At 40.1% G+C, this 12,948-nt stretch overlaps 1 protein-coding gene and 1 long non-coding RNA gene across 13 annotated transcripts in view; one reads left to right on the top strand and one right to left on the bottom strand.

Moving 5' to 3' along the window:
* Positions 1 to 9,198, bottom strand: part of ENOX2 (ecto-NOX disulfide-thiol exchanger 2) — a 247,505-nt gene extending 238,307 nt beyond the window's left edge. For 7 of the 11 annotated variants that reach the window (XM_032475880.1, XM_032475872.1, XM_032475873.1 and 4 more), the window contains exons 1-2: positions 9,002 to 9,198; positions 7,680 to 7,739 (exon numbers count right to left, since the gene is read on the bottom strand). The gene's annotated coding sequence lies outside the window, so the exon portion shown is untranslated. Of the gene's footprint in view, positions 1 to 7,679; positions 7,740 to 9,001 lie in introns of those variants that run through there. The other 4 variants (XM_032475874.1, XM_032475875.1, XM_032475881.1 and 1 more) reach the window with 3 other exon arrangements.
* A 108-nt stretch (positions 9,199 to 9,306) lies between these two features.
* The window catches only part of LOC116662234, a 140,762-nt gene continuing 137,120 nt past the window's right edge, over positions 9,307 to 12,948 (top strand). The window contains exons 1-2 of one of the 2 annotated variants that reach the window (XR_004318253.1): positions 9,307 to 9,559; positions 10,187 to 10,308. This is a non-coding gene — a long non-coding RNA (uncharacterized LOC116662234). The remainder of the gene's footprint in view (positions 9,560 to 10,186; positions 10,309 to 12,948) is intronic. The other variant, XR_004318254.1, reaches the window with a different exon arrangement.

Below are 12,948 nucleotides of genomic sequence, written 5' to 3'. Positions count from 1 at the left end.
TAGTAGAGAGGGTATTAGGTCAATAGCAGCAGAAAATTTGGAAAGAATGAGCAGGGGATAATCAAACCGTACATATACTTGGGTGCCTACTACATGCAAGACACTATGCTAGGCACTGTGGGGGATTCAAAGAGGTAAAAAAACATAGTCGCTGCCCTGAGAGGGCTCACAGTGTAGGTGAGGGAATGCCAAAGCAGTGTCTGAAAGGGTAACTGGCTGCCCAGAGAAGTTCTGTAAGACAGATGTATGAAGATTAGAAAGGTAGACTGGAGCCAATCAGTACTGCAGAAAGTATTGAATGGCAGGCTAAAGAGTTTGGACTTCATCCATTTACAGTATCTGAATCAAGGAAAGCACGTGCTCTAAAAACTATTGGCTAGATAGTACAATTTGGGCACAGTTACCTTCAATGTGCATTTGTTTTATATTCATGTATTTCTGGCCCTTATATCTACTTCCCTTATTTGGATGTGGCCTTTAGGGATTTCCAACATTCTGGATGCTGCCCATTTTTCTCAACAGCCATCTCTTCAGCGTCTGTCCCTTTTCTACCCTCAGTCCCACAAGGGGAGTTGACCAGCACTCACCTCAGCCCCACTGACTCAGTAAGCAATAAATAAACCTCATACAGTTTCTTAAACTAGCAGTTATGCTTTGAAACTCTGATTTCATTCATGATAAACAAGCCTCAATTACTATTAGGATCATTGACTTGAATTGGAAAGAATGAATATTTAGCTAAGTAACATGTGAAGGAGTACAGGAAGTTATGCCCTGTGTGTAGAAGGAAACAACTGTTCAAAGTGATCTTTGTATATTGAATAAAAACCTAGCAGAGACCGCATTCCTGAATAGCCAGCAAGCGATTAGGGAAGGCCTCTCAGACTGCCAAATCAAAAGGTGGACTTTTCTCTGTTTCTGTTTTTTTTTTCCCCCCATAAAGCCCATCCTCCAATCCAATCATGTTACTCTCCATTTAAAACTCTGTGCTGGCTCACCCCCACCTATAGGATCAAGGCTAAGCTCTTTAGCAAGCAGGCTTCACCAACTGGCCACAGGATACCTTTCTAGATTCTTATCCTGTCTCCTCTCCCACACCCCCAGTAGTTCACACACAATACCTTACATTTTTCTGAACTATCTGTTTTTACACATGTGACTACTTTGCATGTGTTAGTGTTCCCTCTTCCTGGAATCCTTGCCCACCACCTCTTTGTCCACCTAGATTCTAGGCAATGCCCACTCATCCTTTGTGATTCAGCATAGTTAGACTCTGATCTGTAAGTAGCCCACCCCTAGCAGTAATTTCTTCCATCATGCCTCCAGGGTACCTTATAACATAGCTCTTTCTCTGAACATCTTTCCCATTGTAATATAATTATTGGTTTGGGTGCCTATCTTCCCAACTTGACTGTGAGCTCCTTAAGGGCAGGCAGGGACTACTCTTAATTCATCATTGTATTCCTAGCACTTGGCATAAGGTCTGGTCCTGCATATGTGCTTAAATGTCTATTGAATAAATGAGCTTGAATACCCAGTGCTCCTTGAATTCAAACTCAGCATCTCTTGAAAGGTGAAAATTAGAATATTATGTGACCAAAGTAATCCTACTGAAGTGTGTTTGAGGACTTGACTGAAGAAGAAATGGTAGGAGGACATATTATGGGGCCTTACTAGAGGACAGCTTCTACCCCAGGGAGCTCTTACTGGCAATTGTTGCTGGCTGAAGAGAGCAGCTGGAGCAGATGAGAAGGGCCCTTACTGGGGATTTCCCCATAGTTATCGTTCACAGTTCACCACTGCAGCGATATTGTTTATGTAACATTCTCTACACAGTGTTTCAACTCTTCTGAATTATAGCCAAACTCTCATTTGTGCTCTGCCTACAGATACACTTGGACAAGCCTTGTTAGTGGGTAGTCACGGAAAGTTCTCCAGTTCCTATTCTTACCTGTCATTATTGTGCTTAAGGGACCACTGAAAAACTGAGAGCCAAAAATGGGGGGCAGGGCAGAGCTAATAAAAATGATCTTTAACTTTTCTCCTAGATTGCCAATATCTTTCATCACACCTTCCACCCTAAATTGTTTTATAGTATGTATCAGTAAAGGCAAAAAAGGACAATGAAGACTTTAGCAAAACTTTATACTTTGCAGGCAAGGAAAAGAGGAAGCAATAGTGAGGTCTGGAATACAAATCTTTAGACATATGATCTGTTGCCACTTCTGGAAAGTAAACATTTCAGCTGTTTAAACAAACAGCAAAAGTAATTAGCTCTTTCTGTAGACTAAACTGAGGTGTATGCTGAATTTTTTTTTTAAAAAAGGGAGTCTGTTTTGATCTTCAAAAATGTCAAACTGGTAAACACTTGGCTTTTTTTTTTTTTTGGTACATATAAATCTAAGAGCCAAGCCTAACTTGAGGAAGATTTAAGAGACATAAAATTTGTCTGAGGTGTCTGCCAAATCTCCACAGCAGAGACAGAAACCCTGGAAAAGCTGACATAGTCATAACTCTCACAACATCACCAGCAGGTTTGTGCAGGGCTGGACGTACAGAAAAGTCACTGTTCCTTCTCTCAAACTGTTTATAAACAGAGAAGTAGATGATTTGCTTATCAGCTATCTGGTAGCTCATTTTTGCCCATATATCGAACAGAGGAAAGAGACAGAGGGAGAAAAAAAGAATAAATCCCTACTGGCAGGTATCCCAATTTTCAGTAGAGTAAATTTTCATTTATATGTGCCTGCTTATTGAAAACCTTCTCTTCCTTCCATTTGCTCTTGCACACTCATTCTTATATGTACACCAGATCTCTCTGTGTCTGTCTGGAAGGCATTAAAAGGGGGATATTTGTAAGTATCTACTGCAGTTTCTAGTGGAGTGCTTTGCATACAGTAAACCCACAATAATTCATCAAATGAATTAAAACTAAATCTGTAATTTCTATGTTCAACTTATTTGATCTTGGAGCAGGAGAACTATACATTCTTTTTCCTAGAGTATTTAACAGTGAGAATTCCTTACAAGGTGACAATATTTTATTCAGATAATTCATGCTTAGGATTTCTATCCTTTAAAGAGCATCCATTTTTGTACAATGGGTATTGTTTGTAAGTAAAATGAAGGAAAGACCACAAGGCAGAATCCTGAATGACAACATGAACACTGATACATTTTTGTAGAGAAAATCAGATATCTTATATTCACCTGATTGTATGTCATTATGGTAATCCACTACGTATGTCTAAGATCACTTAACAATCAAGAATATGGTGCACGCATGGGCTGCATTCTGTAAATAGGATTAACAGTTGAATTCAACCAAGGTCCTCCCTGGGGACAGATCGCTAGAAAATATATCTACATGACATTTAAAAAAATAAATTAACCAATGACATTGGCTCCCATGAGACACATTGTTTCTTGTACATTCGATTCTATCACAGTATTCTGTAGCTCTCTGCTGACATCCCCATCCCAAAAGACATAAAATTTCAAAACAGAAAGAAAAACAGAGCAATTGGACCTCTTCTGTTTCTCCTGCATGAAGTGTTATATATACAAAGGAAAGATTTCTGTACATTAACACAATGTGAACCGTGACATGGTGAGATCATGCCGGTCTGGACTGTTCTTGCTATGCTGTGGTCACTTACAATTTGCCCAAGGGAATGAACAAAGTCTGTGTGCGTACTGACAAAGACTGGCAGGGGCTGCAGGAAAATGAAGAGAGCTGTATTATGGTGGGGGTGGGGGGAATTGATTTTCTCTTTAAAAAATGTTCTTTATTATGGTTACTTTTCTTCCCATTTTTATTTATTTTACTTTTCCTCATCTGTAAAATAGGGGTAACTATTGTATGTATTTAACATTTTTACTCTGAGGATGAAATGAAGCACTGGTGGATTGCCTGGAACACAATAGTTAACCCATACAATCCACATCGATACTTGGTTAGCATTAGACACCTATTATGTGCCAGGCACTGGCCTAAGACTCTTAGAAAAAGTAAATTGTTGGAGGAAAAAGTGACGCTGGAAAGAAAAGCAAGAAGCTGATTTTCAAAGGTTTTATAAAGCAGTCTAAGAAATTTGGATTTTATCTCAAGGACAAAGGGCAGCCTTTGAATTATTTTATATACAGCTAGATAGCTCTAGACTTGGGATTAGGAAACATCATTTATTCTGTCAGCATTGTTGAAGAAAGGATTGGTAGGGAGGCAGGCTGGAGGTAGTAGTAACCCTGGGTAGAAGGTATATGTGTGTTCTGGGTAGGTGTGCTCCAGACTAAGGCAATGGTAATAGGGATGGACAGGGGAAACATTTTTAGTAACTTTGAAAAATGTACAAATATATCATTATGGAGGATTATGAAAAATAGGGAAAAAGGTAAAAGTAGAACTCATGTAATCTTTCTCTTCATAGGAAAACTCTATTAATAATTTTTTTTGTTAAACATTACAGGACTTTTCCTATATATGTGCACACAGGTGTGTGGGGGGTGCATATACGATATATATTTGTGTGTGTGTGTGTGTGTGTGTGTGTTCAAACTGGGATCTGTCAGCTTTATAACCTGAATTTTCTCTTAATATATCATAAACTTCTTTTCACATCATTAAATATTTTTGGTAACATCAGTTTACATGGTTACTTAGTAATCCACAGATGTCCCATAATTGATTTAATTCAAACCTCTAGTATTGGACATTTAAAATGTTATTTTTCTCTTTTTCTTCCTTTCTTTCTTTCTTTCTTTCTTTTTTTTTTTTTTGCTTTAGTTATTATAAACAATTCTGGGATAGACATCCTGGGAGCCAAATTTTTAGAAACATCACATTCGTTTCCTCAGCATAGAGCCCTAGAAGTTGAAGGTTGAAAGCTATGTTCAATTTTAAGATTTTTTGATACATATTGACAAATTCTTTCCAGAAGGGCTATATCAAATTACAGTCCCACTAGCAGTGTCTATGTGAGGAGGAGACCCATTTCAGAGTGATTTCAAAGATGCAGTCAACTGGATTTGGTGGGTGGAGAAGAGGGATGGATCCTTGGCAAAGTATCAGGGCAGGAGCAATGTGAACTCTGTCAGGAGGAACAAAGCAATGGGCAGGCCTAAGGAACAGGTGGCTGGGTGAACAAATGAGAAAAAAGAGAAAAGGCAACCAGAAGAGAGTGGACAAAAATGAAAAAAAATAAAATAAAAGAAACTTCTAGTGAAGTTATATACCCAGGTCACTTGAATTTACTGCTTTACTCTGCAAAAGGAGCAAATGTAGCAAATAGCTAATCTTTTTGTAGCATTTGATACTCTGTGATACCAAGATCCAGAATTATATTAATGTGAATATGCTGATGTATTCTTTTCATCCAATCACCACTTATTAGATGTCTACCATGTACCTTTCTGGATGCTTTGAGTGTTGAGATAAATGAAACCTGGTCCCTGCCCTCAAGGAGCTCGCAGTCTAGGGGAGAGACAGACACATCCACAGACCAATACATTATGATGTGGTACAGGCTAGAAGAGAGGTAAGTGCAGGGTCCTGTGGAATACTGCTTCGTGTGTGCATGCATGTGGGTGTGGTCGAGGGAGGGGGAGTTGCAGGAAAGGCTTCACAGAGGTGTTGATATTTGAGCTGAGTCTTAAAGGAGTTTCTCAGATAGCTAAGGATCACAGATCAAATCATACTCCTCGTATATTTGTGCCACTGCTCTCAAGGACACTCAGTAAGGCCATGAGGATGCTCATATGTAATCTAAACCCATTCATGACAAGAGCCTCCACTGCTACCTTAATGGATATATATATGTACATAGCCTGATTTAGGCAATGATACGCTCATTTTTGCACAAAAAGGGTAGCAGGCAAGTGGCATACAAGCTTTTAAAAACTATTCAAATAACACTGATAAAATAATAATATTCAAGTCTACCAAGTCCTACAAATTCTACCTCCTAAATGTCTTTCAACTCTGTTCCCTCCTCTCATATGTTGCTCCCTCAAGTCCCAATTCTCTCTCTGTAGAATGGAGTACTAGCCTCCTAACTGGTCATGTCCCCTTCCGGTGCATCCTAAAATGAAAACCTGATCGCAGCACCCCTCTTTTAAAATATTTTAATGTTTTTTTTTTACTGCTTACAAGTAGTACTTTCCAGATGTCAGTCATTTGAGTAGTCTTGCTGATTTTTCCATATTCACACACCATGGGTACTATTACTTAATATTTCTCTTAAAATCAACTTAAAACTGGTTAACTTTATATTTTCACTAAGCCATATCCTAAGTGACCTTAGATTTGATGATGTAATTCAGTTTTATGTTTATAAGCCACATTAGAAAATATAATAAATAAAACTTTAAATGTTTGTGGGAGAACAACATAACTACCAGTGGTAGATGCCCTACATTGTGAAAAACACTGGCTTACCTGAGCACATCCAAATTTCTTATCGTTGTGTTCAAAGTTCTGCACAAATCAGCTCCGACCTATCTTTCCAGACTCTTCCACCATTATACCTTCCTTTTCCCAAACAATCTGTAGCCCAGCCATGCTGAATTCTTCAACACTGAATGGAGATGCCTTGCTCTTGTAAAATCCCATGTCTTTCACAGGCTGCTCCCTCCACCTGCAATGCCTCCCCTCTACTCTTCTCTCCCTGGCAAACTCATTATCCTTCAAGACCTATCTGTCATGTCAGCTACTCACAAAAGCCTTCCTCCTGACTCTCCCTTAAAGTTAGTTGCTCCTTCCTTCATCCTCCCATAGCACTTTGCACCTGTCTCTGTTATACTAACTACTACATTATTTCAAAATGATGGGCATCTATCACCGAAACTAAACTTAGGGAGAGCTCATACCATGTACTCTGTTATATTCCCAATACTTCACGTGGAGCAAAGGTCATGGAGAAGACCAAGTGCCCCTGAAGGTCACTTAAAATAATGGTTAAAATAAAACCCAAAGTACTGTCCAGGTCCAAACAGCTTAGAGGTATGACATGTTTTATAAAGAGAATCATCTAATTTAGATATAGTGATGCTGACTATAGTTTTGACAGACTCAGTTAGCTATGGCTGCAATACCAGGTAAGCTAATTTGGTTTTGGCAGCTACTTTACAGCAGACACATACTGACGTAGAAACTAAAAGTGAATCATTTGGGGTTTTGCCAAGACGATCAAGTATCTCTCACAATAATCTCTCCTTACTACAAATGGAAAGTCAAGAACAAAAGTGAACAGCAGGACCAGCAAACCATGGTGGAGAGAGCATGGGCTCTGGATTCAGAAATCTATACACCCAAACCCCAACTCAACTTCTTACAATCCATATGACTTTAGGTAGGTTGTTTAACTTCTCTTTTTTAGTTTCCTCTTCTAGAAAAATGGGAAGAATAGTACCTACTTCATAAGACTCAGGATAATTCAACAAAGTGCTTATGATAGAGCCTGGAGCATTATACGGGCTCAATAAATAGCAATCATTATTGTTGCCCAATGAAATGACTACAACTCAGATACTATGATACACAAGGATAGCAAATGCATTTCTTAAGAAAATGAATTTATATCACCAGGCTTTAAAAATGACAACTATAAAGTGTAGCTCAGAATAGCCACAAACAAAACAGTCTAGAAGACAAAATTCTTCTTGGGTTTAAATTAAACTCACACCTGGAACATACCACCACACTTCTTTGTGTTCTCCAAGAATTGATCTCAAATCAGGTTCCCCTAGGATGAAAAAACAAAAATCACCCAATCTTAATTTTTTTTGTTTTTAACTTTATTTGATACAGAATAATATCCAAACTATGTGAATACTTTTAAGTGTCCTATTATTATGATCCCAAGCTTTTCAACAGTATTTCTTTCCCAATCTATCTCGGCTGACACGTTTTACTCCAGTCAGGGAAGCCCACCTGTTATACAAGTGCTCCCTCTTCTATCCACCTTTTTCCAAATCCCCTTCACTCCTTTGAAACCCAAATTAAAATTCTTCTTCCCAGAGCCTACCAGGATTGGTCTGGAAGCTAGATGAGTTTCAAGCCTTCAGCATTTTCAGGGTTAGGTTTAACTTTCCATAGATCAACCCCCCCCCCCACCCTATCAGTATCCCCTTCCACTAACCCTTAAGCACTTTTTGAACGCGTTTGTGATAACAAAATAAGACAGCCGTGTTTTGCACGGTCTACTTTATTCTGTAGTTGGTGTACCCCCTAAATATTTGTTAACATCAATGCTTGCCGGAAAGCCCTAAAGCGCTAGGTTTTTAAAAATAGGTCTAACTTGACTTTTGTTCTCACCAGAAAACTGCACTGAACCTTAAATACATATTTCTCAAAAGGGAGATTTCTTCCCTCATCTGTTCCCCATCCCTTCAGAAAATAGAGGGGAAACCCTTTCCACTCCAGAGACGTGGCAGGGGAAGGGGCAAGTAGCTGGAGGGGCCAGTCAAGAGATGGGGACGATCTTGATCAAGGAGGCAGAAAATAAAAAGTTGACAGAAAGTCACGCCTGGGACGTGGCAAGGAATTCCCAGGCTCCCAAGGGAAATGAGGAGTGCGTGCATTGGGAGGGGTGTGCGCCCAGACCTGAAATGTAAATTGAGAAAAGCGAGGAAGAAGATCACCCAATTCCTCTGAACAGTAATGCGAGTCCAGACACTAGGGAAGACCCTGGTTGAGAACCCTAACTTCAGACGTCTGAGGAGGCACAAGGCCAGAATGGGGGACACGGGGTGGCTTCGTGAGGAAAAACACAGCGGGCAGATTTCAGAAAAAAGGGAAAAAAGAACGCGCTCCCGAGGCTCCAGGGAACAGGCGCGGCGAGCTCGGAAACCCACCCGGACTCGGGGCCCAACACCCCTTCTCCCGCGGAGGCGGAGCTGGGCGGAGTCAGGGCTGAGGCTCGCGGCCCCGGAAGCACCCTCCTCCCTAGGCCTCTCAGTCCCACAGTCCCCAGCCGCAGCCGCTCAGGCTTTCTGCCTCTCTGACCTCCAGCTCCCCGGCTACCGAAGCGCTACTCCTTATAGAGCCGCGGAAAATCGGGGCGACGCGGCAGCTTCCGGACGGGCTGTGGCCTGGCGGCGCCCCAAGCTGAGCGACTGTCTTCCGAACTTCCCGCCTGGCGCTGCCGGCTTAGGCCCGGCGCCCGGCGGGAGGCTGGGCTCTCCCCTACACCGTGGCCGCTGCGGCGTCTCCTATTGGCTATCGTTCACCAGAGAAGCCGGAGGCCCGACCCTTGTCCTCATGGGAAATGTAGTTTGAGGTCGCTGGGGGCTGTTCTTCCTGGGGGTGGGGGAGTGGAATCCACTGTTGGCATTGGGGGAGAGACTCAAGTGAAGACAGAGGATTGTGGGAGATGGAGTCGAGACATTACTTTTTAATACCCACAATTCCTCCCCTCTCGCCCTCCCTTCCCCCCCACCGCTTCCCTTCCCCCAACGCAGCCCCCTCGCCCAGTTCCTATTGTCCCCAGAGTTTCGGCTCGAGGAGGGTATTCTGGATGTTGTAGTTTGGAGTGTGCTGTCTTAAAGAATCTCCCTTCTTGGGGTATGGGGTTGTGCTTGTGGGGGCAGATGAAGGTTCTAGATTGATTTTACTGTTGCTTAAACGATTAGAATTTGGGGGGGAAGCACGTTATATCGTGATTTGAAATTCTCATTGAGTTTTGATTTAGTGGCTTTTAAAAAAATGTTATGTTCTGAGAGGCTTAGAATTTTAACTAGTCCTCTAAAATTGTCAGAGTGTGTTCTGTGTGAATCATCTGCATTAGAATCACTTTAAGGTTCTGGGAAAAATGTGTATTTTGTTTCTTATTAGGAATCATCTTTTTCTTTTGAAATGGTGTCACAACAGGCATAGAAATGTGATTGAAGCCAGCCCAGAAAAAACCTGTTTAACACATGATGAAGCCGCATTGTTGCTATAAAGAACAGTGGCCACAGTCATTGGTGTAATGCAGCAGTTTAAAACAGATAGACAGTACAACTTGAATAATAAGAAATAACTATGTTTCTTTAAGAAACTATCTTTTTAGTAAAAAATACATTAAAAGAGGAGGATAAAGAAATACGTGAGAACACCTAAGCACTTTCAGGTGATTAAAAGGTTGAAAAAAGTGGTTGTTTATTAAGGCTAATTTCACTCCTAACTTTTGACTTTTCTTTTCTTTGCTAGAGAAGAATCCTTATAGCTGAATGGATCGTTACAGTTGGGTTACTACAATTTTACTGATAAGGACAACTTTTTGACTCACAAATGGAATGAAGGGAAAGAAAGAGGAATTACGTTTTGCTAAGGTAATTGCCTAACATTTAAAAAAGTGATGTGAAGGAAAAAGAGGACTTAATAGATTCAGTAAATTATTTAGCAAACTGCTTTGTGCAAGGTACTGGTTTAGACTCAATTGTTACAGAATTGGAAAGTAGTCGCTCCTCTCAAGTAGTTCAGAATCTAAGAAGGAAGCTAGTGTGCTCTAAAAAGTTCTATATAGAGTTCTGTAGGACCGTAAAAGAGAAAGAACTCATTCCACTTATGGAGAAAGCAATGCTTGAATGATGATGCTTGAAGAACCAGTAAGATATTTGTCAGATTTGGGAGAGGGAGGTTAATCATATTCCATACAGAGAAATAAGGATGTGAGAGAGTGCAGGAAACAAACAAACAAAAAAGTTCTCTACTGCAGGAACTAGATTGAACAGGAATAGTGGGCCATTCTAATGAGTTCAAAATATAACCTGAAAGCAATAAAGAACCATCAAAGAACTTTAAGCAAGGAAATGATATGATAAGATGGATTTGATGATAATTTGGATATGGAAAGGGGAGGAAAGGAAGGCGTACAATGTGACTTCCAAGTTCTGATGTGGAAGAGTGAATGGTAGTAATTTGTTAAGATAGGGAACCCAGGGAGAGTAGTGAGTTTGTGAAGGATAGGAGGAACTCAGTTTGGGACATTTAAAAATTTGAGGAGTCGGTGGAACATTTGTGTGGAGATGCCTGATAGGCTGCAAAGAAAGGTGGGTCTGAAACAGAGGAGAGAGGTCTGGGTTGGAATGAAACATTTGGGAGACATCAGTAATAGATGGTAATTAAATAAGTAAATATGAATTAAATGTCATATAGAGGGAGTTCAGAATGGTAATTTTTAAAGGGATGAAGATTAGTACGGAACCCTAGAAAAGAACGATATTCAAGTATGTAGAGGAAGAGATTCTTCAAAAGAAGCTGAGAAGAAATGGCCTAATAGATGAACCAACAGAAAACAAAGTATAATCACTGGAATACTGTACAGAGAGGTCAAATAAGAAGACAAAAGAATAACAAGTACTACTCATTCATCCAGTAAACAAATATTTATTGAGTACCTACAACATTCCATGCACCTCTATTCCATGCATACTTGAGAATAGAGGAGGAGGGGAGAAAAAAAACAGACAACATTCCTTCCCTTTGGAGTTTAGTAGAAAGAAATAATCAATAAATACGATTAATAATGAAAATATATAGCAGTGACAATATTTCTACAAAGCTTTTTGGGATGTGTATGTTAGTAGGCCAAGGTTAAGTCTTAAGAACCAGTGTATAGCTGAAGTCATGGTCAGGGTTCAGGTTTATAATGTGGAATGTGTTTGGCTTCAATCTTTGGTTTAGATTGTCTTAGTCAATCTGTTGCTATCTTTACAAGTCAGTGTGGATCCATGGTTAGAGCACCATGGAACCAAATTTAGAGCTCAGCCATTATCAATGTTTGGCTCCACTGTTATAGCCATGGTTCATTCTGTAACAAGGATCAGCAAATTTCTGACTTGTGTAAAAGCTCACTGAGGCTGCCTTTGGTCCAGTGTGGCCTGGATTATACTCATTGTGAAGTCAATTTGGGTTCAAATTTTGGCCAGTATTAGGATTGAGTTTATATAAGAGAGGCCTTATTCTGAGATCAGTGCTAACGCTCAGTCTGTGGAACAGCCTTAGAAAGACCAAATCCAGAGTTAGGGCTCTGCTCAAGGTTTGATGTTACTCTTTGGCCAGTGTTGGAATCACTTTCATTTCTAGGTTTGGGAATCAATCAAAGGTTAGTCGAGATTACAGTTCATACTGATTGTGTGGCGTGGGGAAAGGCTACATAAGAATTTGAACTATGGTTCAAAAGGACTATGTTCACTGTTTTACCAGGTGAAGTTTTAATTAGTGTTCATGGTTAAAGTTTATTCTTGGTCCAGCATTAGGCCTTGGTCTGTAACTAGTGTTAATGCACAGTAAGTGTCTAAGTTTAATATTCAGTCTGTTGCCATGTTAAGATATTACCTGTGATTTGCCCTAGTTTTGTTTCAGAGTGAAGTTAGCATTTCATATATGGACGATATTAGAGTATAGTATGTGGCCAGGATTTCCACTATGAATAGGAACAGAATCGGGGATGCATGTTGGGCCAAAGTAAGTCTAAGGTGTGGTTTCTGACTTTAGTCAGCGTCAGGGCTCTGTCTTTGCTCGTATCTGGAATGCTGTGGAGGTAGGTCAGTGGCCCGTGTTATACCTCATTCTGCAGCCAGAGCATGGTTCAGAGATGTATGTTAGGATTTCAGTTGGCCTGTGTCAGAGTTGATTTTACTAGTAGTAGTCCTATTTTGACTTTGTGTGGAGTTTCTGTTCACTCAGTGTCAGTGTTATTGCTATCTGATTAAGCTTTTAATTCTATGAACATTCTGGTTTATATAATTCCTATATATATTGTTCCATACACGATCCACTTACTGTTGCTTACTTAGACACTTGAAGGAGGCTTATAATTATTAGTAGCTGGATTGAGTGTTGAGACAATAATTTGTCAAACATTTTTAGATAAGTTCTTTAATAATGATACTAATTTTAGAGAACTCCTGCTGTAGCAAATACTGTTGATTGATTAACCCAGAACATTTTAAGCACCACTTTTCCTT

This window comes from Camelus ferus, chromosome X (genome assembly GCF_009834535.1).
Source record: "Camelus ferus isolate YT-003-E chromosome X, BCGSAC_Cfer_1.0, whole genome shotgun sequence".
Classification (NCBI taxonomy): Eukaryota; Metazoa; Chordata; class Mammalia; order Artiodactyla; family Camelidae; genus Camelus; species Camelus ferus.
This window is presented reverse-complemented; position numbering and strand designations above follow the sequence as displayed.